Genomic DNA, 22016 nt, shown 5'->3' on the forward strand with positions numbered 1-22016 from the left:
AAACTCAGTATTACTACTTATATATGGTGTAGTGGTTATCACGTCCGCCTAACACGTGCAAGGTCCCAGGTTCGAGCCCTGTTAGATACATATTTTGTCCATCGTGATTGGGCATAAAAAAGCTAGGTCTCTTGGAAAACTCAGCATTACGACGTATCTGTGGTGTAGTGGTTATCACGTCCGCTTTACCCGCGGAAGGTCCCAGGTTCGAGCCCTGGTAGATACATATTTTGACCATCGTGATAGGACATAAAAAAGCTAGTTCTCTTGGAAAACGCAGTATTAAAACGTATCTATGGTGTAGTGGTTATCACGTCCGCCTAACACGTGCAAGGTCCCAGGTTCGAGCCCTGTTAGATACATATTTTGTCCATCGTGATGGGGATAAAAAAAGCTAGGTCTCTTGGAAAACTCAGCATTACGACGTATCTATGGTGTAGTGGTTATCACGTCCGCTTTACACGCGGAAGGTTCCAGGTTCGAGCCCTGGTAGATGCATAATTTGACCATCGTGATAGGACATAAAAAAGCTAGGTCTCTTGGAAAACTCAGTATTACTACGTATCTATGGTGTAGTGGTTATCACGTCCGCTTTACACGGGGAAGGTCCCAGGTTCGAGGCCTGGTAGACACATATTTTGTCCATCGTGATTGGGCATAAAAAAGCTAGGTCTCTTTGAAATTTCAGCATTACTACGTATCTATGTTGTAGTGGTTATCACGTCCGCTTTACACGCGGAAGGTCCCAGGTTCGAGCACTGGTAGATACATATTTTGACCATCGTGATTGGGCATAAAAATTAGCTAGATCTCTCAAAAAACTCAGTATTACTACTTATATATGGTGTAGTGGTTATCACGTCCGCTTTACACGCGGAAGGTCCCAGGTTCGAGCCCTGGTAGATACATATTTTGACCATCGTGATAGGACATAAAAAAAGCTAGGTCTCTTGGAAAACACAGTATTACTACGTATCTATGGTGTAGTGGTTATCACGTCCGCTTTACACGCGGAAGGTCCCAGGTTCGAGCCCTGGTAGATACATATTTTGACCATCGTGATTGGGCCTAAAAATTAGCTAGACCTCTCGGAAAACTCAGTATTACTACTTATATATGGTGTAGTGGTTATCACGTCCGCCTAACACGTGCAAGGTCCCAGGTTCGAGCCCTGTTAGATACATATTTTGTCCATCGTGATTGGGCATAAAAAAGCTAGGTCTCTTGGAAAACTCAGCATTACGACGTATCTGTGGTGTAGTGGTTATCACGTCCGCTTTACCCGCGGAAGGTCCCAGGTTCGAGCCCTGGTAGATACATATTTTGACCATCGTGATAGGACATAAAAAAGCTAGTTCTCTTGGAAAACGCAGTATTAAAACGTATCTATGGTGTAGTGGTTATCACGTCCGCCTAACACGTGCAAGGTCCCAGGTTCGAGCCCTGTTAGATACATATTTTGTCCATCGTGATGGGGATAAAAAAAGCTAGGTCTCTTGGAAAACTCAGCATTACGACGTATCTATGGTGTAGTGGTTATCACGTCCGCTTTACTCGCGGAAGGTCCCAGGTTCGAGCCCTGGTAGATACATATTTTGACCATCGTGATAGGACATAAAAAAAGCTAGGTCTCTTGGAAAACACAGTATTACTACGTATCTATGGTGTAGTGGTTATCACGTCCGCTTTATACGCGGAAGGTCCCGGGTTCGAGCCCTGGTAGATACATATATTGTCCATCGTGATTGGGCATAAAAAAGCTAGGTCTCTTGGAAAACTCAGTATTACTACGAATCTATGGTGTAGTGGTTATCACGTCCGCTTTACACGCGGAAGGTCCCAGGTTCGAGCCCTGGTAGATACATATTTTGACCAACGTGATAGGACATAAAAAAAGCTAGGTCTCTTGGAAAACTCAGTATTAGTACGTATCTATTGTGTAGTGGTTATCACGTCCGCTTTACACGTGGAAGGTCCCATGTTCGAGCCCTGGTAGATACATATATTGTCCATCGTGTTTGGGCATAAAAAAGCTAGGTCTCTTGGAAAACTCAGTATTACTACGAATCTATGGTGTAGTGGTTATCACGTCCGCTTTACACGCGGAAGGTCCCAGGTTCGAGCCCTGGTAGATACATATTTTGACCAACGTGATAGGACATAAAAAAAGCTAGGTCTCTTGGAAAACTCAGTATTAGTACGTATTTATTGTGTAGTGGTTATCACGTCCGCTTTACACGTGGAAGGTCCCAGGTTCGGGCCCTGGTAGATACATATTTTGTCCATCGTGATTGGGCATAAAAAAACTAGGTCTCTTGGAAAACTCAGCATTACTACGTATCTATGGTGTAGTGGTTATCACGTCCGCTTCACAGGCGGAAGGTCCCAGGTTCGAGCCCTTGTAGATACGCATTTTGACCATCGATATAGGACATTAAAAAAAGCTAGGTCTCTTGGAAAACGCAATATTACTATAGTCTGTCAAACGAAAGAAGAGCCCTGAGAAATTTGTCCAAATTGGTGTCGCCACCATCGACCCCATAGTACTTTATCAACTTGTTTTGTTTTGTCAATAGTCGTCTGTAATATAGTCTGCTATAAACAGATAGGCTTAATCGCAATAGAACCAATAAATTTTGCTATATATATTTAATATGTTTATGTTTCATGATTATTTACGATCATCGAGTATTAAAGAATAAAAAACAAAATTAACGACAAGACACCAGTTTTACCCTTGTTTATCTAGCATTGCAATATTTTTTAATGACATAAATTAAAGTACTTGTCTATAAGTAGTTCAGCATCAAAGCGTCTTCAGTCCACGTTTTCATCAGAGTCTTCGCTGTCTTCTTGCATATTAATTTTAAGAGGTTCAATTGTGGTTTCGATGATGGGATCTTTTTCCCAATACTCATGCATTATATTCTCGACGTGCTCTATTGCCTTACGCCAATTCTCTGGTGTCACACGTTCAATGGCCCTCAATGTTGCATCTTTGACCGTCGAGAGTTTGAAACCAGAATTCTGCTTCGCAACGTCGTTCTTCACTTGTGCCCATATTAGTTCAATCGGGTTAAACTGGCAATGGTACGGTGGAATCCTCACTACAGTGTGACCTCTACTTTTAGCAACTTCGTCAATTTCGTACTTCAGGGTTCTGGACTTGTGACGCTTTATTATTTCATAAAGTTCACGTCGAGAATATAATGCATGAGTATTGGGAAAAAGATTCCATCATCGAAACCACAATTGAACCTCTTGAAATTAATATGCAAGAAGACAGCGAAGACTGATGAAGACGTGGACTGAAGACGCTTTGATGCTGAACTACTTAGACTTATGGACAAGTACTTTAACTTATGTCATTAAAATATATTGCAAAGCTAGTTCAACAAAGATAAAACTGGTGTCTTGTCGTTAATTTTGTTTTATATTCTTTAATACTCGATGATCGTAAAAACCATGAAACATAAACATATTAAATATATATTGCAAAATTTATTGGTTCTATTGCGATTAAGCCTATCTGTTTATAGCAGACTATATTACAGACGACTATTGACAAAACAAAACAAGTTGATAAAGTACTATGGGGTCGATGGTGGCGACACCAATTTGAACAAATTTCTCAGGGCTCTTCTTTCGTTTGACAGACTATAAGTGTCTATGGGATAGTGGTTATCAGGTCCGGCTTACACGCGGAAGGTATAAGGTTCGACGCCCATAAGATACATGTTTTGACCATCGTGATTAGGCATAAAAATAAGCTAGATCTCTCGGAAAACTCAGTATTACTACGTATCTGTGGTGTAGTGGTTATCACGTCCGCCTAACACGCGGAAGGTCCCAGGTTTCAGCCCTGGTAGATACATGTTTTGTCCATCGTGATTGGGAATAAAAATAAGCTAGATCTCTCGGAAAACTCAGTATTACTACGTATCTGTGGTCTAGTGGTTATCACGTCCGCCTAACACGCGGAAGGTCCCTGGTTCGAGCCCTGGTAGATACATATTTTGTCCATTGTGATTGGGCATTAAAAAGCTACGTCTCTTGGAAAACTCAGTATTACTACGTATCTATGGTGTAGTGGTTATCACGTCCGCTTTACACGCGGAAGGTCCCAGGTTCGAGCCCAGGTAGATACATATTTTGACCATCGTGATAGGACATAAAAAAAGCTAGGTCTCTTGGAAAACACAGTATTACTACGTATCTATGGTGTAGTGGTTATCACGTCCGCTTTACACGCGGAAGGTCCCAGGTTCGAGCCCTGGTAGATACATATTTTGACCAACGTGATAGGACATAAAAAAAGCTAGGTCTCTTGGAAAACTCAGTATTAGTACGTATGTCGGGTGTAGTGGTTATCACGTCCGCTTTACACGTGGAAGGTCCCATGTTCGAGCCCTGGTAGATACATGTTTTGTCCATCGTGATTGGGCATAAAAATTAGCTAGATCTCTCGGAAAACTCAGTATTATTACGGATATATGGTGTAGTGGTTATCACGTCCGCCTAACACGTGCAAGGTCCCAGGTTCGAGCCCTGTTAGATACATATTTTGTCCATCGTGATTGGGCATAAAAAAGCTAGGTCTCTTGGAAAACTCAGCATTACGACGTATCTATGGTGTAGTGGTTATCACGTCCGCTTTAATCGCGGAAGGTCCCAGGTTCGAGCCCTGGTAGATACATATTTTGACCATCGTGATAGGACATAAAAAAAGCTAGGTCTCTTGGAAAACACAGTATTACTACGTATCTATGGTGTAGTGGTTATCACGTCCGCTTTACACGCGGAAGGTCCCAGGTTCGAGCCCAGGTAGATACATATTTTGACCATCGTGATAGGACATAAAAAAACTAGGTCTCTTGGAAAACTCAGTATTACTTCGTATCAATGGTGTAGTGGTTATCACGTCCGCTTTACACGCGGAAGGTCCCATGTTCGAGCCCTGGTAGATACATATTTTGTCCATCGTGATTGGGCATAAAAAAGCTAGGTCTCTTGGAAATTTAAGCATTACTACGTATCTATGTTGTAGTGGTTATCACGTTCGCTTCACACGCGGAAGGTCCCAGGTTCGAGCCCTGGTAGATACACATTTTGACCATAGATATAGGACATTAAAAAAAGCTAGGTCTCTTGGAAAACTCAATATTACTACGTAGCTATAGTGAAGTGGTTATCACGTCCGCTTTACACGCGGAAGGTCCCAGATTCGAGCCCTGGTAGATACATGTTTTGGCCATCGTGATTGGGCATAAAAATAAGCTAGATCTCTCGGAAATCTCAGTATTACTACGTATTTTTAGTGTAGTGGTTATCACGTCCGCCTAACACGCGAAAGGTCCCAGGTTTGAGCCCTGGTAGATACGTATTTTGTCCATCGTGATTGGGCATAAAAAAGCTAGGTCTCTTGGAAAACTCAGCGCTACTACGCATCTATGGTGTAGTGGTTATCACGTCCGCTTTACACGCGCAAGGTCCCAGGTTCGAGCCCTGGTAGATGCATATTTTGACCATCGTGATAGGACATAAAAAAAGCTAGGTCTCTTGGAAAACTCAGTATTACAACGTATCTAGGGTGTAGTGGTTATCACGTCCGCTTTACACGCGGAAGGTCCCATGTTCGAGCCCTGGTACATACATGTTTTGTCCATCGTGATTGGGCATAAAAATTAGCTAGATCTCTCGGAAAACTCAGTATAACTACATATATATGGTGTAGTGGTTATCACGTCCGCTTTACACGCGGAAGGTCCCAGGTTCGGGCCCTGGTAGATACATATTTTGTCCATCGTGATTGGGCATAAAAAAACTAGGGCTCTTGTAAAACTCAGCATTACTACGTATCTATGGTGTAGTGGTTATCACGTCCGCTTCACACGCGGAAGGTCCCAGGATCGAGCCCTGGTAGATACGCATTTTGACCATCGATATAGGACATTAAAAAAAGCTAGGTCTCTTGGAAAACTCAGTATTACTACGTATCTATGGTGTAGTGGTTATCACGTCCGCTTTACACGCGGAAGGTCCCATGTTCAAGCCCTGGTAGATACATATTTTGTCCATCGTGATTGGGCATAAAAAAGCTAGGTCTCTTGGAAATTTAAGCATTACTACGTATCTATGTTGTAATGGTTATCACGTCCGCTTCACACGCGGAAGGTCCCAGGTTCGAGCCCTGGTAGATACACATTTTGACCATAGATATAGGACATTAAAAAAAGCTAGGTCTCTTGGAAAACTCAATATTACTACGTAGCTATAGTGTAGTGGTTATCACGTCCGCTTTACACGCGGAAGGTCCCAGATTCGAGCCCTGGTAGATACATGTTTTGGCCATCGTGATTGGGCATAAAAATAAGCTAGATCTCTCGGAAATCTCAGTATTACTACGTATTTTTGGTGTAGTGGTTATCACGTCCGCCTAACACGCGGAAGGTCCCAGGTTTGAGCCCTGGTAGATACGTATTTTGTCCATCGTGATTGGGCATAAAAAAGCTAGGTCTCTTGGAAAACTCAGCGCTACTACGCATCTATGGTGTAGTGGTTATCACGTCCGCTTTACACGCGCAAGGTCCCAGGTTCGAGGCCTGGTAGATGCATATTTTGACCATCGTGATAGGACATAAAAAAGCTAGGTCTCTTGGAAAACTCAGTATTACAACGTATCTAGGGTGTAGTGGTTATCACGTCCGCTTTACACGCGGAAGGTCCCATGTTCGAGCCCTGGTAGATACATGTTTTGTCCATCGTGATTGGGCATAAAAATTAGCTAGATCTCTCGGAAAACTCAGTATAACTACATATATATGGTGTAGTGGTTATCACGTCCGCTTTACACGCGGAAGGTCCCAGGTTCGGGCCCTGGTAGATACATATTTTGTCCATCGTGATTGGGCATAAAAAAGCTTTGTCTCTTGGAAAACTCAGCGCTACTGCGTATCTATGGTGTAGTGGTTATCACGTCCGCTTTACACGCGGAAGGTCCCAGGTTCGAGCCCTGGTAGATGCATATTTTGACCATCGTGATAGGACATAAAAAAGCTAGGTCTCTTGGAAAACTCAGTATTACTACGTATCTATGGTGTAGTGGTTATCACGTCCGCTTTACACGGGGAAGGTCCCAGGTTCGAGCCCTGGTAGACACATATTTTGTCCATCGTGATTGGGCATAAAAAAGCTAGGTCTCTTGGAAATTTCAGCATTACTACGTACCTATGTTGTAGTGGTTATCACGTCCGCTTTACACGCGGAAGGTCCCAGGTTCGAGCCCTGGTAGATTCATATTTTGACCATCGTGATAGGACATAAAAAAGCGAGGTCTCTTGGAAAACTCAGTATTACTACGTATCTATGGTGTAATGGTTATCACGTCCGCTTTACACGCGGAAGGTCCCATGTTCGAGCCCTGGTAGATACATATTTTGTCCATCGTGATTGGGCATAAAAAAGCTAGGTCTCTTGGAAATTTAAGCATTACTACGTATCTATGTTGTAGTGGTTATCACGTTCGCTTCACACGCGGAAGGTCCCAGGTTCGAGCCCTGGTAGATACACATTTTGACCATAGATATAGGACATTAAAAAAAGCTAGGTCTCTTGGAAAACTCAATATTACTACGTAGCTATAGTGAAGTGGTTATCACGTCCGCTTTACACGCGGAAGGTCCCAGATTCGAGCCCTGGTAGATACATGTTTTGGCCATCGTGATTGGGCATAAAAATAAGCTAGATCTCTCGGAAATCTCAGTATTACTACGTATTTTTAGTGTAGTGGTTATCACGTCCGCCTAACACGCGAAAGGTCCCAGGTTTGAGCCCTGGTAGATACGTATTTTGTCCATCGTGATTGGGCATAAAAAAGCTAGGTCTCTTGGAAAACTCAGCGCTACTACGCATCTATGGTGTAGTGGTTATCACGTCCGCTTTACACGCGCAAGGTCCCAGGTTCGAGCCCTGGTAGATGCATATTTTGACCATCGTGATAGGACATAAAAAAAGCTAGGTCTCTTGGAAAACTCAGTATTACAACGTATCTAGGGTGTAGTGGTTATCACGTCCGCTTTACACGCGGAAGGTCCCATGTTCGAGCCCTGGTACATACATGTTTTGTCCATCGTGATTGGGCATAAAAATTAGCTAGATCTCTCGGAAAACTCAGTATAACTACATATATATGGTGTAGTGGTTATCACGTCCGCTTTACACGCGGAAGGTCCCAGGTTCGGGCCCTGGTAGATACATATTTTGTCCATCGTGATTGGGCATAAAAAAACTAGGGCTCTTGTAAAACTCAGCATTACTACGTATCTATGGTGTAGTGGTTATCACGTCCGCTTCACACGCGGAAGGTCCCAGGATCGAGCCCTGGTAGATACGCATTTTGACCATCGATATAGGACATTAAAAGAAGCTAGGTCTCTTGGAAAACTCAGTATTACTACGTATCTATGGTGTAGTGGTTATCACGTCCGCTTTACACGCGGAAGGTCCCATGTTCAAGCCCTGGTAGATACATATTTTGTCCATCGTGATTGGGCATAAAAAAGCTAGGTCTCTTGGAAATTTAAGCATTACTACGTATCTATGTTGTAATGGTTATCACGTCCGCTTCACACGCGGAAGGTCCCAGGTTCGAGCCCTGGTAGATACACATTTTGACCATAGATATAGGACATTAAAAAAAGCTAGGTCTCTTGGAAAACTCAATATTACTACGTAGCTATAGTGTAGTGGTTATCACGTCCGCTTTACACGCGGAAGGTCCCAGATTCGAGCCCTGGTAGATACGTATTTTGTCCATCGTGATTGGGCATAAAAAAGCTAGGTCTCTTGGAAAACTCAGCGCTACTACGCATCTATGGTGTAGTGGTTATCACGTCCGCTTTACACGCGCAAGGTCCCAGGTTCGAGCCCTGGTAGATGCATATTTTGACCATCGTGATAGGACATAAAAAAAGCTAGGTCTCTTGGAAAACTCAGTATTACAACGTATCTAGGGTGTAGTGGTTATCACGTCCGCTTTACACGCGGAAGGTCCCATGTTCGAGCCCTGGTACATACATGTTTTGTCCATCGTGATTGGGCATAAAAATTAGCTAGATCTCTCGGAAAACTCAGTATAACTACATATATATGGTGTAGTGGTTATCACGTCCGCTTTACACGCGGAAGGTCCCAGGTTCGGGCCCTGGTAGATACATATTTTGTCCATCGTGATTGGGCATAAAAAAACTAGGGCTCTTGTAAAACTCAGCATTACTACGTATCTATGGTGTAGTGGTTATCACGTCCGCTTCACACGCGGAAGGTCCCAGGATCGAGCCCTGGTAGATACGCATTTTGACCATCGATATAGGACATTAAAAGAAGCTAGGTCTCTTGGAAAACTCAGTATTACTACGTATCTATGGTGTAGTGGTTATCACGTCCGCTTTACACGCGGAAGGTCCCATGTTCAAGCCCTGGTAGATACATATTTTGTCCATCGTGATTGGGCATAAAAAAGCTAGGTCTCTTGGAAATTTAAGCATTACTACGTATCTATGTTGTAATGGTTATCACGTCCGCTTCACACGCGGAAGGTCCCAGGTTCGAGCCCTGGTAGATACACATTTTGACCATAGATATAGGACATTAAAAAAAGCTAGGTCTCTTGGAAAACTCAATATTACTACGTAGCTATAGTGTAGTGGTTATCACGTCCGCTTTACACGCGGAAGGTCCCAGATTCGAGCCCTGGTAGATACATGTTTTGGCCATCGTGATTGGGCATAAAAATAAGCTAGATCTCTCGGAAATCTCAGTATTACTACGTATTTTTGGTGTAGTGGTTATCACGTCCGCCTAACACGCGGAAGGTCCCAGGTTTGAGCCCTGGTAGATACGTATTTTGTCCATCGTGATTGGGCATAAAAAAGCTAGGTCTCTTGGAAAACTCAGCGCTACTACGCATCTATGGTGTAGTGGTTATCACGTCCGCTTTACACGCGCAAGGTCCCAGGTTCGAGGCCTGGTAGATGCATATTTTGACCATCGTGATAGGACATAAAAAAGCTAGGTCTCTTGGAAAACTCAGTATTACAACGTATCTAGGGTGTAGTGGTTATCACGTCCGCTTTACACGCGGAAGGTCCCATGTTCGAGCCCTGGTAGATACATGTTTTGTCCATCGTGATTGGGCATAAAAATTAGCTAGATCTCTCGGAAAACTCAGTATAACTACATATATATGGTGTAGTGGTTATCACGTCCGCTTTACACGCGGAAGGTCCCAGGTTCGGGCCCTGGTAGATACATATTTTGTCCATCGTGATTGGGCATAAAAAAGCTAGGTCTCTTGGAAAACTCAGCGCTACTGCGTATCTATGGTGTAGTGGTTATCACGTCCGCTTTACACGCGGAAGGTCCCAGGTTCGAGCCCTGGTAGATGCATATTTTGACCATCGTGATAGGACATAAAAAAGCTAGGTCTCTTGGAAAACTCAGTATTACTACGTATCTATGGTGTAGTGGTTATCACGTCCGCTTTACACGGGGAAGGTCCCAGGTTCGAGCCCTGGTAGACACATATTTTGTCCATCGTGATTGGGCATAAAAAAGCTAGGTCTCTTGGAAATTTCAGCATTACTACGTACCTATGTTGTAGTGGTTATCACGTCCGCTTTACACGCGGAAGGTCCCAGGTTCGAGCCCTGGTAGATTCATATTTTGACCATCGTGATAGGACATAAAAAAGCGAGGTCTCTTGGAAAACTCAGTATTACTACGTATCTATGGTGTAATGGTTATCACGTCCGCTTTACACGCGGAAGGTCCCATGTTCGAGCCCTGGTAGATACATGTTTTGTCCATCGTGATTGGGCATAAAAATTAGCTAGATCTCTTGGAAAACTCAGTATTATTACGGATATATGGTGTAGTGGTTATCACGTCCGCCTAACACGTGCAAGGTCCCAGGTTCGAGCCCTGTTTGATACATATTTTGTCCATCGTGATTGGGCATAAAAAAGCTAGGTCTCTTGGAAAACTCAGCATTACGACGTATCTATGGTGTAGTGGTTATCACGTCCGCTTTACTCGCGGAAAGTCCCAGGTTCGAGCACTGGTAGATACATATTTTGACCATCGTGATAGGACATAAAAAAAGCTAGGTCTCTTGGAGAACTAAATTACTACGTATCTATGGTGTATCGGTTATCACGTCCGCTTTACACGCGGAAGGTCCCAGGTTCGAGCCCTGGTAGATACATATTTTGTCCATCGTGATTGGGCATAAAAATTAGCTAGATCTCTCGGAAAACTCAGTATAACTACGTATATATGGTGTAGTGTTTATCACGTCCGCTTTACACGCGGAAGGTCCCAGGTTCGAGCCCTGGTAGATTCATATTTTGACCATCGTGATAGGACATAAAAAAGCGAGGTCTCTTGGAAAACTCAGTATTACTACGTATCTATGGTGTAATGGTTATCACGTCCGCTTTTCACGCGGAAGGTCCCATGTTCGAGCCCTGGTAGATACATGTTTTGTCCATCGTGATTGGGCATAAAAATTAGCTAGATCTCTTGGAAAACTCAGTATTATTACGGATATATGGTGTAGTGGTTATCACGTCCGCCTAACACGTGCAAGGTCCCAGGTTCGAGCCCTGTTAGATACATATTTTGTCCATCGTGATTGGGCATAAAAAAGCTAGGTCTCTTGGAAAACTCACCATTACGACGTATCTATGGTGTAGTGGTTATCACGTCCGCTTTACTCGCGGAAGGTCCCAGGTTCGAGCCCTGGTAGATACATATTTTGACCATCGTGATAGGACATAAAAAAAGCTAGGTCTCTTGGAGAACTAAATTACTACGTATCTATGGTGTATCGGTTATCACGTCCGCTTTACACGCGGAAGGTCCCAGGTTCGAGCCCTGGTAGATACATATTTTGTCCATCGTGATTGGGCATAAAAAAGCTAGGTCTCTTGGAAAACTCAGCATTACTACGTATTTATGGTGTAGTGGTTATCACGTCCGCTTTACACGCGGAAGGTCCCAGGTACGAGCCCTGGTAGATACCTATTTTGACCATCGTGATAGGACATAAAAAAGCTAGGTCTCTTGGAAAACTCAGTATTACTACGTATCTATGGTGTAGTGGTTATCACGTCCGCTTTACACGCGGAAGGTCCCATGTTCGAGCCCTGGTAGATTCATGTTTTGTCCATCGTGATTGGGCATAAAAATTAGCTAGATCTCTCGGAAAACTCAGTATTACTACGTATATATGGTGTAGTGGTTATCACGTCCGCTTTACACGCGGAACCCTTACAAAATCTTTCTTTTTGTTTCTTAGGAAATATCTATGGGTCTTTAACGTGCTCTTGGGAACATCGTTTTTGGGAATTTTCCCCAATAATCCCGTTTGCAAATTCTTAAGAGCTCTTTATATTATTGTCTTGAGGATTCACTACCGAGTAAATCCTCTAGAAATCCCAAAGAATAAATGATATAGATTTTTCTTCAGAATTATTTCTCTACGCTTCTTTAGGAATCCTTAATAATTTAGAACTTGAATTTTTCTTCAGAAATAATTCTGTAAAAACTCTTTCGGAATCCTAAAGAAATTACTATGATAGTTTTCTTCGGAAATAATTCTGTAAAAACTCTTTCGGAATCCTAAAGAATTTACTATAATAGTTTTCTTCAGAAATAATTCTGTAAAAACTCTTTCGGAATCCTAATGAATTTACTATAATAGTTTTATTAAGAAATAATTCTGTACAAACTCTTTCGGAATCCTACAGAATTTACTATAATACTTTTCTTCAGAAATTATTCTCTATAACTCTATAGAATTCTTAAAGAATTTATGATTTACTTTTTCTATAGATATCATTCGGTGTTAATCTTTAGGAATGCTAAGTAATTTTCAGTGGAGATATATCTTCACACCTAACATTGCAAAACTCTTGTACTAGCATGCAGAGTTTTAAACCTTTAGTATGAAAACCTCATTGCGTCTCTTAAGCGACAAGAAAAAAATACGAAATATCAATAAATATATTTTATTTTTTTTAAGTATTAATTATTCCTAAAACATTTAAAACTATCAAAGAGGCCATGCAGCTAGCATAATTCAACCACAATAGCTGCATTCCATATATTAAATTGGCAAATTAAGAACTAATTATAAACCTCTAATTACCTTCAATAATTGGATTAACTGCTAACAATTTTACATTATTATGACTAGCAATGTAAATGCACTTTCGCATCTTTAAATTATGAAGTGAAAGTAAGGAAATGTTTCGGGTTTCTTTAACTTCACAAAAACCACCGAAAATGGTCCTTCTCCTCGTAAAGTTAACAGCGTATCGTAATACTTTAAGTTTTTGGACTATTAGGAAATTTGAGCCGTTGACGTTGGATATTATTAAGCGAATTTTGTAAAAACTATCTATTCCATTTTCATCAACACAAAAATGAGAATCGTCTGCTTTTTTGCTCCGAGATTTTGAAACAAAACTAACCCCTTTTATAGAAACCTTTCTGTAGATAGTTATGTCTGACAAAGTCATGTTATTTTCATTCAAAATTCTTAAATCATCATTGTCGGCGAAAATATTGGAAGCTATAATTCCAAATGTTATATGTTTATTTTTGCCATTAATCCTCGATTTAGATGGGAAAAGACTATAGTACTTTGTTAATTTGTCAAAATAACGCTCAATTAGATGGTTGTCCTTGAAAGCATTACCATGAATAACTAGAGAAGGGATATTTTGTAATAAAAGGTATTTCTGTGCGATTTGCAATTGAACAAATTTTGTACCATTAAAGAGTCGAAGGATCCGTCCGTTATTATTCTCAAAAGGAAAGGCCGAATAATTCCATAAAGATCCCCAGTTTGACACGCATTCAACCAAATGAGATATTTGGTGTACGTTGAACGTCATATTTTCTTTGCCATACAGGTTTTCATAGTTGGTTAGAAAATCCAAAACTATTTCTTGTATTTGAAATAATTTATCTATTGCAACAGTTTTCGCAAGAAGTTCGTGGAAAATCTTAACTAGCAATATCCAATTTTGATAATATTGTCTAGGCAAAAACGCCTCCATAATTATGGGAGAATAAAAGAGCGCCCAAGACTGCCACTCAGATGCTTTCCAAAACGGTCGATGTTTGAGTGACCTTGGCTTCCGAGAAAACTCTCTAGGGACCTTAATCGCGAGTAACTGTCTATCAATTTCCTTTATTTTTCTACCCAAGTAGTACACCTCGTTGCTGTTCTTCGAGTCAAGCCAAAGGCTAGTTGTCACACGTACTACACCCAAGTCAAGGCAATGCATGTAATCAACTACAATGTCTTCAAAAGTATTGAAATAGTTAAGTTGAAATAGCACTGAAGGGCCCTTTATTCCATTTGAAATAAATCCGGTTTCAGTAGCAATTCTAGCATCTTGAAGTATTCCTTCATGAGATCTACTTTGAAAATTTCCAGTTCCATATACTCTACAGTGTCCCTGTCCCCTATTTATAACTTCACCTGGATTTAAGCACCAAGGGCACCCAAATTCTCCATTAAATTGAGACATATTCATTACCATGCACCTAGCAACAGAATCCACGGTGCAAGGACCAGGGAAAACTCTAGTAGTTATGGTTTCCTTGTTGGCATTTTGCCAAGTGATTCCATCTTCAGATAATTTATTCATGATTTTAACGAAAGGCAACAAAAACGTGTTCATGTTAGGTTTTTTAACACCAAACCATAAGCTCGCAATGAGAGTATTTCTTGATCTAATATGATAAGGTAGTTCATTAATTGTAAACTGGAGCGGCCAAATATTGAAGCTGGATGATCCAAAAACCGGAACGCCATCAGTATTCCAGGTGATCGTAATGTCGTGTTTTGATCGTTTTTTGTTTTTGTAACATCTCGATTCGGATATATCTGACACATCAAATGACCAATTTTTAATGGTCAGTTCTGGGCTCAGTAGTTCCAACAAGTTTTTTATTTGCTCTTCGAAATTAAATACCAGGAAGTAGTTTCCCCTTTTAATCATATCATCTTTTTGCCAAACACAGTTGCAAATTGTGCAGCTGAGATCGCTTTCCCCGTCAGCCAGTGATCCAAGGTAGTTACAACACTCTTCACTTTGACAGTAAAAATGTTGAGTCACTAAACCTTGCGCACCAGTAAAATGTTTGAAAAACTGATATTTCGTGTTTGGAAAAAAATTGTTCTTAGGCAAATGCCAAAAGAGTAACTCTAAAAGGCTCTCAGTTGCTTCATTTGAAGTGTGAAATCTTAGCACGTGACTCATAACAAGGAGTAAGCTCTCCTTGGCAGTTAGGTTAGAGTTTTCGAATAATGGTTTGTCCTGTAACATATTTTAAGAGAATAAACCAATCCATTAATTGCTTACAGAAACACCAGCGCACAGGGGCGAGTCTTCCACCTTAGCTGTTTGGCCTCGCGCTAAGAATCACCGCTAGATGGAGGCGTAGCTCACTACACGATGGAGCCTAGCCAACTAGCATTGCTTCTAGCGGTGATTCTTGGAGCGAAGGCAAACACCTAACGTTGGGGCTCGATCACGCCCTTATATGCGCGCTTCGATCCCCTATGGGAAAAATGGATTGATCTATTGGTCTCTATCTGAAGGCTGCTAGCCGCAGCTCTAATATTAGTTAAAAATAGACCGCGTAGTTTGTAATCATGCAGCACGTCATTATTCTATTTCAATTCTATGGGGGATTGCAATAAAACATACCAAATCATCTGTAAATTTCTCCTCATAATATTGAGTTTCCTCATAGTTAACCGCTTCTTCATCAGAAGAAGAACACGATGATGATTCGGAAGCACAGCAATGAGGTGTAGCCTCGGGGGTTCTAAATAAAAATTATGCATGCTAAATGCTAAGATTTCTAATTGCTTGAGCGTTAAGTAAATAAGGTTACTTGAAATATTTTATTCCAAATAAGCTTACTTATGATATAAATTGATAAGAAAGAGTTTTAAAACCTTTTTTCTTCGTCCGATGATGGTAAATTTTCATATTCAGAAATATTTGTTATAGTTTCTTCCAATTCACACCCAGAAGATTCGGATGAAGTCCTGACACAATTAGTGCTTCTGTCATTGATATTTCTAGTATTTTCTTTAATTTTTTTCCTACGTCGCGCAAGGGTTCTTTTGGGAATCGAGGCGTTTTCGGACCAGATATATGCCTTATAATTTCTCTTTGACATAATTAGAAAATCCCTGATTTAAAAATATTGAACTCGACTACTAATAAAAACGTTTTTGAAATGAAAAGACAGGAGTAGGTTATATTGGAACTTTACCGAGTGGATTGGTTGGTGTCAACATAATACTTCTACATATACTACACTAGAATGCACTAGAAACATCTGTGTGACAGGTGAATTGGTGAAGAGATAAGGTTTGTGGAACCGAACTCTCTATCTGACATTATAAAATCAAAAGCGCCAGTGCCTAAGAAAAAGTCCGAAGTCAAGGTGTTCCGAGGGCTGGGACAGTCGCCAAGTGTCGGGTTTTAGAAAATTTGAATGAATGAATGAATTCTATTGAAATGTCCTTCCCCTTGAAAATGGAGCAATGAACTCAAGTACAAGCGACTTCTAACCCCAGGGCAAATCGCTTAAGATCTTTGACTGTCCATTTTATCCCCTAGCCCTTTGTAAAGAAAGTGGGAGTCCCGGCCCTGCCCCCTTTTTCTCCAAAAACACGGAATGAAAAGAATAAACCGTCCCACAGATTCCTTCATTCCTAAGATAAAATTTTCCAAGAATTAAGGGAGCCATATAGAAAAAGTTCAAGCGGACAAGCGGCAGTGCTAAGCGTGAATTAGGGTTAGGGCAAATCGTGAAATATATTTTTAGGTTTAATTTTCGTGCGGTAAAGTAAGAGAAAGTTAAAAATGCCTAAACCAGATGTCGGTGGGCTGCATGTGCTCGTTAAGTGGATTACACAAGAGAATTGCTGGGACCATTACTCGGTCAGGCAATTAAAGGATGTGGACGTAGCCACTCGAATTGCAGTGGCTACCGTTTATACGGAATTTATTGGTATGGAAGTTGATGTCTATTGGGAAGAAGGCAAGGAATCATCACCAGGAAAAGTAGTCAGTATCGGTGAGTTAAAGTTTCTAATAGTTCTAAAATAGAAACCAATATTAATTTGTTTGATAAGTTTAAGAAATTTCCCAAGTAATATATTTCTAATTTTTTCGATCACATCTTTCGAACAATTTAAATTAAATGCATTAAACTTTAAAATTCGTGGGGCTTGCTCTAAAATAATATATAGTCTACACTTGGAGGATTCGTACCATCATAAGTACAATAATTAAACATAAGCTTGCCAAAAAGCTCAATGGATGTCAAGAACCTATTTTCACTAGTTATTACTAGTTAAGAGGCTAAAGCGTCGACATGATAATGCTATAGTGGCTTTCACCAAACCTCGAAATTTTTGATTGGCAATGCTGCCAGCCAACATACTAAACACGGTTTTAACCTTAACGGTAACGGAACTCGTGGAGGGACACAATCCTCGCGTTCCTGCTAGGGGGGCGCCTTCCGCGCTTATGAGTATAAGCAGATGACGTGAAATTCAGTTGTTGTCGGATCTAGCTTAATTGGCAAACTTATGTTTAATTATTGTACTTATGGTACCATACACACAAGGAGGCGAGGCACGGTTACCTGGAGTACAAAATAGCTGGGATTCTTGTACGCAATGTAGCTTTGCCTCCTTGTGTAAATTGTATGAAATGCTCTTCATGTGAAATTTACCTATAGACCAATTTGGAAATTCCATAGGATAAGCCAACACTCGAGGGGTAAACTCGTCATTCCAAGAAGCACCGCTAAAAGCAGTGCGAGCTCGGGACCCCATCTAGCGGTGCTTGGTGGCATGGAGCAGTTTACCCCGATGGCGGCCTCGCCCCTACTGGTTGTTTTTTCTGTATGTAATTTCCGAATTGGTCTATAGGAACGAAAATTTGTACCATTTTTAGGTACTTCCGATGAAATGGAAAAAAGGCTTAAGAGAGAAGTCAATAAAATCTCAAAAAAGCGCACAGACAGAAGTGAAGCTACGATTCAGGTACCTGTACTACATAGTTTCCACTAAAGGAGGTTTATACCGTTCTCCCAGTGTTGCCAGGCCATTTCTGAGTCAAATTATGGCAGAGATTAGGGCTATAGCAGTGCAGTTTCACTCAATACTAGACCTACTTGACTCACAGAGAACCTGCATGACAACAGTGCACTGAAGCTTATAGTTAAGCTTAATGTTATACATATTGACTTAAAAATTATAGTTATAAACAATATCCTTATAGCAAAATCAGAGCATCTTGTCTAATGTGGATGAAGGTAAAAATAACCGAGAAGAAGTGCTAATCGCCAAAAATGAAAAACTAAAAGAAAAAATGAAACGTTTGTCTGAGGAAAACGATAACCTGAGGAAATTAGCAGGTATGTAGAGTTGGCTATTTTAAAGGTTTACTTGGTTCCATTAAACCAATAGGTCTGTAGTTAGTGGTTATTGTGATAGTTTTAGTTTGTAAATAAAAATTTTACTTAAAAACATTTTTCTTATAAAACAGAAGTAGATCAATGGATCAAGCGATTAAAGAAGTCTCATAAAAAACTTGAAAAAGTTATTAACGATAATGGATTTGCTTCCAGTGCCCAACCAGAAATGGATATGGTAAAACATAACTTTTCTGTTTACTTGGAAATTAGACTTTACTAATAACCTTATAAAATTATGTTATAATTTAAATTATAAAGTTGTCAAGTTGATTTTGTAATTTGAATTATAAAATTAGTTTAGTAATTTTGATTATCAAATTGACTTTGTAATTTGAATTATAAAATTAGTTTAGTAATTTTGATTATCAAATTGACTTTGTAATTTAAATTATAAAATTAATTTAGTCATTTTGATTATCAAATTGACTTTGTAATTTAAATTATAAAATTAATTTAGACATTTTGATTATCAAATTGACTTTGTAATTTAAATTATAAAAGTAATTTAGTCATTTTGATTATCAAATTGATTTTGTAATTTAAATTATAAAATTAGTTTAGTAATTTTGATTATCAAATTGACTTGTAATTTAAATTATAAAATTAATTTAGTCATTTTGATTATCAAATTGACTTTGTAATTTAAATTATAAAAGTAATTTAGTCATTTTGATTATCAAATTGATTTTGTAATTTAAATTATAAAATTAGTTTAGTCATTTTGATTATCAAATTGACTTTGTAATTTAAATTATAAAATTAATTTAGTCATTTTGATTATCAAATTGACTTTATAATTTAAATTATTATATTGATGTTGTAATTTAAATTGATTAGTAATTTAAGTTTTGGATGATTTGCATTTTACCCTGTCTTAATAATTTTAGGTTGATCTCGGAAATGAAGTTCAGATTAAACGGTGCTTGTTAATAAATGCGGAACATGCAGCTGCTGTGACATGCCAATTTGCTAGGTCACTTCTTCTTGGATTGTTTTCAGCTAATGATCTATCTGAGTGTTCAATAAGTGGAAAACAATCTAACGCGTTTAAGCATATTCCGGCACGGAAGCCGTTAGACCCAGCAAAAATAAACTCGATTATAAGTAAGTTAAGCACGCTAACTTAAATCACACTATATTGTATTGTATTAATTTTAAATCAAACATGTGTAAAGCATTTACATGTGAGAAATACAACTGCGCCCGAAATCTTATCAAGCGCTCACTACAAGACAAGATCAAGGAAGTACGAAACAAAAAGGAAAAAAACACATCTCAAATTGTACCAACTGGCGATTTGAACGTAACCAACTCCGAAAATAACGGCATTTAACATATAACACATTTTAAATTCGTTGAAATAAAGGAAAATTAAATAATAACACTGGAGGTAATTATTTTTCGCAGGAAAACAAAACTGAAGATAATTCTAAGATTGAGGGTCCAACCACTCTGCGTAATCAGTATAGGCGCTGTAATAAAGGAATTGATAACGCGTAATCTTTTAAACCCTTAACCTTAACAGTGCTAAAATGATTTCGCGTAATAAGCAGTTCGTGTACAGAGAACCCAAGAGTGATTGGGCCCTCGACTAAGAAAAGTCAAGTGAATTTTCAAAGGTGGATCCCATAATAGCATACAATTATTATTAATTGTTTTTGGGATATAATTAATAAGTTAAAGGAATTATCCAGGGAATATTTTAAAGAAATTGGAGGGAAATCTCTTGGGAATATTTTCAAGAAATTAAAGGGAAATCTCTTGGGAATATTTTCAAGAAATTGAAGGGAAATCTCTTGGAAATATTTTCAAGAAATTGGAGGGAAATCTCTTGGGAGTATTATTTAGAAACTCTTGAGGATTTTGTTTAGGAAGTGGATGGAACTCTTGAGAATATTTTTTAGAAATGAGAGGGAACTCTTGCGAATATGTTTTAAAAATTTGATGGAATTATCTTGGGAATATGTTTTAGAAATTTGATTTAATTATCTTGGGAATATTTTAAAGAGATTGGAGGGAATTACTTAGGCATATCTTTAGAACACAGACGGATAAATCTTGGGAATCCAAGGGAAAAGCAATATAACTTCTCAAGAAGGGCTCTGGGAACTCTTTAGAATATCTTTAAGAAAACATTTATGATTTCCAAAGAATATTCATGGGAATAGAAGACAATATTTTCTGACTTTTTTTTGGGAAACACTTTAGAATATTTAGCTTAAGAGGTATTCAGAAAAATCCCTAAAGAACTCCCAAGTAGTTTTTCTTAAGTATACCAAAGAAAAAAAATTGGAAAAAAGTGCCAAATATATAAAGGATTCCCAAGAATTATTCCTTAGCTAATCTTTAAAATTTTCTCAACACATATTCTGAAGGATTCCTTAGAACTATTTTGAAAGGGAAGGTCCCAGGTTCGAGCCCAGGTAGATACATATTTTGACCATCGTGATAGGACGTAAAAAAAGCTAGGTCTCTTGGAAAACTCAGTATTACTACGTATCTATGGTGTAGTGGTTATCACGTCCGCTTTACACGCGGAAGGTCCCAGGTTCGAGCCCTGGTAGATACATATTTTGACCAACGTGATAGGACATAAAAAAAGCTAGGTCTCTTGGAAAACTCAGTGTTAGTACGTATGTAGGGTGTAGTGGTTATCACGTCCGCTTTACACGTGGAAGGTCCCATGTTCGAGCCCTGGTAGATACATGTTTTGTCCATCGTGATTGGGCATAAAAATTAGCTAGATCTCTCGGAAAACTCAGTATTATTACGGATATATGGTGTAGTGGTTATCACGTCCGCCTAACACGTGCAAGGTCCCAGGTTCGAGCCCTGTTAGGTACATATTTTTTCCATCGTGATTGGGCATAAAAAAGCTAGGTCTCTTGGAAAACTCAGCATTACGACGTATCTATGGTGTAGTGGTTATCACGTCCGCTTTACTCGCGGAAGGTACCAGGTTCGAGCCCTGGTAGATACATATTTTGACCATCGTGATAGGACATAAAAAAAGCTAGGTCTCTTGGAAAACTCAGCATTACTATGTATTTATGGTGTAGTGGTTATCACGTCCGCTTTACACGCGGAAGGTCCCAGGTTCGAGCCCTGGTAGATACATATTTTGACCATCGTGATAGGACATAAAAAAGCTAGGTCTCTTGGAAAACTCAGTATTACTACGTATCTATGGTGTAGTGGTTATCACGTCCGCTTTACACGCGGAAGGTCTCATGTTCGAGCCCTGGTAGATACATAATTTGTCCATCGTGATTGGGCATAAAAAAGCTAGGTCTCTTGGAAAACTCAGTATTACTACGTATCTATTATGTAGTGGTTATCACGTCGGCTTTACACGCGGAAGGTCCCAGGTTCGAGCCCAGGTAGATACATATTTTGACCATCGTGATAGGACATAAAAAAGCTAGGTCTCT

The 22016-nt window shown here is 39.7% G+C and overlaps 29 non-coding genes across 29 annotated transcripts; all 29 read left to right on the forward strand.

Annotated features, from left to right (window-relative positions):
- Positions 1-153: 153 nt before the first annotated feature.
- On the forward strand, positions 154-226 carry TRNAV-UAC (transfer RNA valine (anticodon UAC)). Its single transcript has one exon. It is a non-coding gene; the product is annotated as a tRNA-Val (tRNA).
- A 199-nt stretch (positions 227-425) lies between these two features.
- TRNAV-UAC (transfer RNA valine (anticodon UAC)) lies at positions 426-498 on the forward strand. The gene has a single exon. It is a non-coding gene; the product is annotated as a tRNA-Val (tRNA).
- A 474-nt stretch (positions 499-972) lies between these two features.
- On the forward strand, positions 973-1045 carry TRNAV-UAC (transfer RNA valine (anticodon UAC)). The gene has a single exon. It is a non-coding gene; the product is annotated as a tRNA-Val (tRNA).
- A 201-nt stretch (positions 1046-1246) lies between these two features.
- TRNAV-UAC (transfer RNA valine (anticodon UAC)) lies at positions 1247-1319 on the forward strand. Its single transcript has one exon. It is a non-coding gene; the product is annotated as a tRNA-Val (tRNA).
- A 199-nt stretch (positions 1320-1518) lies between these two features.
- Positions 1519-1591, forward strand: TRNAV-UAC (transfer RNA valine (anticodon UAC)). The gene has a single exon. It is a non-coding gene; the product is annotated as a tRNA-Val (tRNA).
- A 64-nt stretch (positions 1592-1655) lies between these two features.
- TRNAI-UAU (transfer RNA isoleucine (anticodon UAU)) lies at positions 1656-1728 on the forward strand. The gene has a single exon. It is a non-coding gene; the product is annotated as a tRNA-Ile (tRNA).
- Positions 1729-1791: 63 nt separating this feature from the next.
- On the forward strand, positions 1792-1864 carry TRNAV-UAC (transfer RNA valine (anticodon UAC)). The gene has a single exon. It is a non-coding gene; the product is annotated as a tRNA-Val (tRNA).
- A 200-nt stretch (positions 1865-2064) lies between these two features.
- Positions 2065-2137, forward strand: TRNAV-UAC (transfer RNA valine (anticodon UAC)). Its single transcript has one exon. It is a non-coding gene; the product is annotated as a tRNA-Val (tRNA).
- Positions 2138-2337: 200 nt separating this feature from the next.
- TRNAV-CAC (transfer RNA valine (anticodon CAC)) lies at positions 2338-2410 on the forward strand. The gene has a single exon. It is a non-coding gene; the product is annotated as a tRNA-Val (tRNA).
- A 1665-nt stretch (positions 2411-4075) lies between these two features.
- Positions 4076-4148, forward strand: TRNAV-UAC (transfer RNA valine (anticodon UAC)). The gene has a single exon. It is a non-coding gene; the product is annotated as a tRNA-Val (tRNA).
- A 64-nt stretch (positions 4149-4212) lies between these two features.
- TRNAV-UAC (transfer RNA valine (anticodon UAC)) lies at positions 4213-4285 on the forward strand. Its single transcript has one exon. It is a non-coding gene; the product is annotated as a tRNA-Val (tRNA).
- Positions 4286-4760: 475 nt separating this feature from the next.
- TRNAV-UAC (transfer RNA valine (anticodon UAC)) lies at positions 4761-4833 on the forward strand. The gene has a single exon. It is a non-coding gene; the product is annotated as a tRNA-Val (tRNA).
- Positions 4834-5032: 199 nt separating this feature from the next.
- Positions 5033-5105, forward strand: TRNAV-CAC (transfer RNA valine (anticodon CAC)). The gene has a single exon. It is a non-coding gene; the product is annotated as a tRNA-Val (tRNA).
- Positions 5106-5444: 339 nt separating this feature from the next.
- Positions 5445-5517, forward strand: TRNAV-UAC (transfer RNA valine (anticodon UAC)). The gene has a single exon. It is a non-coding gene; the product is annotated as a tRNA-Val (tRNA).
- A 338-nt stretch (positions 5518-5855) lies between these two features.
- Positions 5856-5928, forward strand: TRNAV-CAC (transfer RNA valine (anticodon CAC)). The gene has a single exon. It is a non-coding gene; the product is annotated as a tRNA-Val (tRNA).
- A 201-nt stretch (positions 5929-6129) lies between these two features.
- On the forward strand, positions 6130-6202 carry TRNAV-CAC (transfer RNA valine (anticodon CAC)). The gene has a single exon. It is a non-coding gene; the product is annotated as a tRNA-Val (tRNA).
- A 749-nt stretch (positions 6203-6951) lies between these two features.
- Positions 6952-7024, forward strand: TRNAV-UAC (transfer RNA valine (anticodon UAC)). The gene has a single exon. It is a non-coding gene; the product is annotated as a tRNA-Val (tRNA).
- A 471-nt stretch (positions 7025-7495) lies between these two features.
- On the forward strand, positions 7496-7568 carry TRNAV-CAC (transfer RNA valine (anticodon CAC)). The gene has a single exon. It is a non-coding gene; the product is annotated as a tRNA-Val (tRNA).
- A 339-nt stretch (positions 7569-7907) lies between these two features.
- Positions 7908-7980, forward strand: TRNAV-UAC (transfer RNA valine (anticodon UAC)). The gene has a single exon. It is a non-coding gene; the product is annotated as a tRNA-Val (tRNA).
- A 338-nt stretch (positions 7981-8318) lies between these two features.
- TRNAV-CAC (transfer RNA valine (anticodon CAC)) lies at positions 8319-8391 on the forward strand. The gene has a single exon. It is a non-coding gene; the product is annotated as a tRNA-Val (tRNA).
- Positions 8392-8592: 201 nt separating this feature from the next.
- TRNAV-CAC (transfer RNA valine (anticodon CAC)) lies at positions 8593-8665 on the forward strand. The gene has a single exon. It is a non-coding gene; the product is annotated as a tRNA-Val (tRNA).
- A 201-nt stretch (positions 8666-8866) lies between these two features.
- Positions 8867-8939, forward strand: TRNAV-UAC (transfer RNA valine (anticodon UAC)). The gene has a single exon. It is a non-coding gene; the product is annotated as a tRNA-Val (tRNA).
- Positions 8940-9277: 338 nt separating this feature from the next.
- TRNAV-CAC (transfer RNA valine (anticodon CAC)) lies at positions 9278-9350 on the forward strand. The gene has a single exon. It is a non-coding gene; the product is annotated as a tRNA-Val (tRNA).
- A 201-nt stretch (positions 9351-9551) lies between these two features.
- Positions 9552-9624, forward strand: TRNAV-CAC (transfer RNA valine (anticodon CAC)). The gene has a single exon. It is a non-coding gene; the product is annotated as a tRNA-Val (tRNA).
- Positions 9625-10373: 749 nt separating this feature from the next.
- On the forward strand, positions 10374-10446 carry TRNAV-UAC (transfer RNA valine (anticodon UAC)). The gene has a single exon. It is a non-coding gene; the product is annotated as a tRNA-Val (tRNA).
- Positions 10447-11464: 1018 nt separating this feature from the next.
- Positions 11465-11537, forward strand: TRNAE-UUC (transfer RNA glutamic acid (anticodon UUC)). Its single transcript has one exon. It is a non-coding gene; the product is annotated as a tRNA-Glu (tRNA).
- Positions 11538-11738: 201 nt separating this feature from the next.
- TRNAV-UAC (transfer RNA valine (anticodon UAC)) lies at positions 11739-11811 on the forward strand. The gene has a single exon. It is a non-coding gene; the product is annotated as a tRNA-Val (tRNA).
- A 9270-nt stretch (positions 11812-21081) lies between these two features.
- On the forward strand, positions 21082-21154 carry TRNAV-UAC (transfer RNA valine (anticodon UAC)). Its single transcript has one exon. It is a non-coding gene; the product is annotated as a tRNA-Val (tRNA).
- A 475-nt stretch (positions 21155-21629) lies between these two features.
- TRNAV-UAC (transfer RNA valine (anticodon UAC)) lies at positions 21630-21702 on the forward strand. Its single transcript has one exon. It is a non-coding gene; the product is annotated as a tRNA-Val (tRNA).
- The last annotated feature ends 314 nt before the right edge of the window (positions 21703-22016 follow it).

Source organism: Phalangium opilio, unplaced genomic scaffold (genome assembly GCF_054372755.1).
Source record: "Phalangium opilio isolate 3A_F unplaced genomic scaffold, DU_Popi_V2 ptg000013l_1, whole genome shotgun sequence".
NCBI lineage: Eukaryota > Metazoa > Arthropoda > Arachnida > Opiliones > Phalangiidae > Phalangium > Phalangium opilio.